Genomic DNA, 3812 nt, shown 5'->3' with positions numbered 1-3812 from the left:
CCGTCTTGCCTCATCACTGGTTGCAGGGGCGGAGCTGGGGGGAGTGTGTGTATGGGGGGGGGGGGCCCTGTGCCTAGCCTGCCAGGAAAGGGGAGCCCTAGGGGCCTGCAGGTGGAGGTTGCCAGACACCTCCATGTGCTGGGTTGGCTTAAATCGGCCCTGTGAGAATTGTCAGTTCTCCAGCACTAACCACTAGATCCCACTCTCCTCCCACAGCTGGGGATAGAACCCAGGAGTGCTGGCTCCTAGGCCCACACAGTGACCGAGATCAGGACCCTGTCGCGCTGGGCGCTGCTGAGACATACTGTGAGATTGGTGCCCTGTTGGGCCGGGTGCTGCCCGGACAGATCTCTGCGCTCCCAGTCTAAGTTGATCAGACAAACTGGAGCTGGGAGGGATATTATCCCCTCTCCCATGGGTGTCACAAGTAGAAGCCAGTGGTGTTTGCAAGGCGCTTAGACACTACAGCGCTGGGAGCCAGAGAAGCACCATACTGGACAGGCTGGCGTCCGGGGGCCTGGCAGGGTGGGAAGGTCTCCCCGCCCCCCCATGCATGTTACCCAGTGAGTCCATCATGTGTGGTCTCCCAGTGCCCCTCGTGTGTGTGGGGGGGGGGAAGGGGAGGGCAGGGTTTCTTTGCTCTGTGGCTCAGCTCACGGACAGGTTCTCCCACAGCCCATCATAAAGGGCTGGAAGTGTCACCGGCAATCTCCCTCTTCCCCCTTGGGCTGGGGTCACCTGCTACCTGTGAGCTGACACCGGGGCTCAAAACCTGCAACTTCTTATCTGACAGTGTCAGGCGCTGGTGCAGGCATGACTAGAGCCAGCTACAGCTAGAGCCAGCCCGTCAGCCTCTCAGCCCTGCTCAGCTTCTGCATGTGGGCTATGTCTGCCAGCCAGGGCGGTGCCAGCCTGGGGATGGAGGAGATGCACCTGCAGCACAAGGTCCCCTGGTGCCTCAGTGGGAGCCAGGGGAGCACCCCCTATTGAACTCCCTGCAGCACAGCGCCCCCTGGGGCTGCACTGGGGCTATGGGATTCTGGCCCAGTGCACCTGGGGTGGGAAGGGAGCAGGCATGTGTGGAACTGAGTGGGGGGGAACAGGGACAGGAGGGTGAGTTCTTTGCTTCTCTCCCCATTGGGCTGGGCCTGGCCATCGATGCTCTTCCCAGGCCCCTCAGGAGCTTTCGGGTGTTGGCTACACAGGCCAGAGGGAATGGCTGGGCCAGCAGAATCCGGGCCAGAGCAGCCATCACAGCAGCACATGGAGACAGGAGTGGTTCTGCCTCCAGCACTGCTCTAGAATATGCACACTGGGACACACCCCCCAGAGATACACGCCCAGAGACTCACAAAGCTATACACACACAGACAGCGCTTCGCCAATGTCTAGCGACATACAGAGATACACAAACAGCTACACAGATAGCTAGGCACACTCAAAAGACACAAAGCCAGAACTAGATACACGCACACAAAGACAGACAGACAGATGTCTAGAGACACAGATACAGACACACACAGCGAGCTGTACAGTGCAGCCTTTTATTTTTATTTAAAGTCAATTTAGTAGCATTATATAGGTTGGGCTTTGGCAGCTACTGTCTTGAGTTCAAAAGAGTTAATCGGACCTATGACAGATATCTGGACGGACAGACTGACACACTCTCTCTCTCTCTCTCTCTCTCTCTCTCTCTCTCTCTCAGAGCAGTAGATGTTCCACAATTCCAAGATTGCAACTGACTTTCCCTTACAAGCTTGTTATTTTCCCCTTGCTCAAATGCCCCAAAACCCCAACCCAAACACACACACACGAGTTGGCCTTGGAATTGGTCAGGTACCTGCAGGGGTAAGTGAGGATGTTTTTCTACTAATCTCGAAATGGTTCTGCCAGGGGCTCCCTGACTCAGGTCGCCGCAGCCAGAAACCTGGGAGCGGCAAGGATAAAAGCTGGCCAACTTTGCCTTTTTTGCCCCTTTGTAGCAAAATAAGACCAGAAAGAGTCAAAGCCACTTACCAGCGCCCAAGGGCTGCTTTGGGAAGGTTAATGTGACACTTCAAGACACAGTCACATAGCCACATCACTGTACACATGATGGGGCCGATTGTGGACACGTGCACACAGTCACACGCATGTGCTCTGCCACACACACACAACTTTCTCACACACATGATCACACCCACACATGATCTACCATGCACATGCGGTATCACACACGGAGACACGTACTCCTGCTCTGTCACATGCAGATACGCATGCTCTATCACACACATGCTCTATGTCACACACACGATCAGACACACACTGTCACACAGATACATGTTCTATCACACGCAATCACACACATGGTCTTTCACACGCAATCACACACATGCGCACTCTAGCACAGAGATACGCTCCATCACATGCAATCACACATGGTCTATCACAAACACACAAGCCATCTTACACGATCACATCACACACACAATCACACACACTCACACTATCACAGATACACTCCATCACACACAGTCATGCACAATCACACATGCCCATGCTGTGTCACAGATACGCTCTATCACACACGTTCCATCAGTCACACCCCTACTGGCTCCCGGGGCCCAGCTGGGCCATGCATGCCCTGGGCATAGGTGCCCTCTGGTGGAAGCAGTTCCTACAGCTGAGTTCCGGCTGCTGGGCCCTAAGCGACCCTCGTGTTCACATCCAGCAACTGAACACACTTCTCCCCTCCCCCCATCTCTCTCCCAGCAACAATTCTTTCCTTTCATCCCCTTAGTTCTGGCTTCTCCCAGTGGGGTTTGTACAAAGACGCCTGTCGCCAGGCCCCGGTTCCAGCCGGGAAGGAATGCTGCGGGGCCAGGACGGATGGGACGCCATGCTGACGTTCCATTGCAGGGCAGAGGGGCCCATGAGGTTGAGGGGGTTGCTTGTGTTGAGGACACCGGGGACAACTGGAGGGCGCCTGGGCAGGGTACAGCCTGCAGAGGAGTCTGTGCACGGCATCAGTAAAGCGCAGGGCAATGGTGCAAGCACCCGGACTCCTGGGTTCCAATCACAGCTCTGAGACCGACTCATGCTAGGTCTCCTGCCAAGGCCCAGTACCCCATTCCCAGTTACTCAGATCCCTCAGGGCCTGCCTGACCCCGGCATCCCTTTCCCAGTTACCCAGAATTCCCTGGGACGCTGCCTGTCCCCAGCGCACCATTACCTGTTATCCAGAATTCCCCGAGACCCTGCCTATCCTCGGTGCCCCATTACGTGTTACCCAGAATCCCCCAGGACATTGCCCGTCCCCAGTGCCCCATTCATGGTTATCCAGAATCTCCCGAGACTCTGCCTATCCTTGGCACCCCATTCCCTATTACCCAGAATCCCCCAGGGCCCTGCCTGTCCCCAGTGCCCCATTCCATTACCCAGTATCTCCCAGAGCCCTGCCCATCCCCAGTGCCCCCTTCACGGTTACCCAGAATCCCCCAGGGCCCTGCCCATCCCCAGTGCCCCATTCATGGTTACCCAGAATCCCCCAGGGCCCTGCCTGTCCCCAGCTACCCAGAATTCCCCAGTGCCCTGCCCATCCCCAGCACCCCATTCCGTTACTCAGAATCCCTCAGGGCCCTGCCCATCCCCAGTGCCCCCTTCACGGTTACCCAGAATCCCCCAGGGCCCTGCCCATCCCCAGCACCCCATTCCCTGTTACTCAGAATCCCTCAGGGCCCTGCCCATCCCCAGTGCCCCATTCATGGTTACCCAGAATTCCCCAGGGCCCTGCCCGTCCCCAGCTACCCAGAATCCCTCAGGGCCCTGCCTGT

This window comes from Emydura macquarii, unplaced genomic scaffold (genome assembly GCF_026122565.2).
Source record: "Emydura macquarii macquarii isolate MOO-44397 ecotype Brisbane River unplaced genomic scaffold, CSIRO-AGI_Emac_v2 contig_1790, whole genome shotgun sequence".
Taxonomy (NCBI): domain Eukaryota; kingdom Metazoa; phylum Chordata; order Testudines; family Chelidae; genus Emydura; species Emydura macquarii.
Note: the sequence above shows the minus strand (reverse complement) of the source record.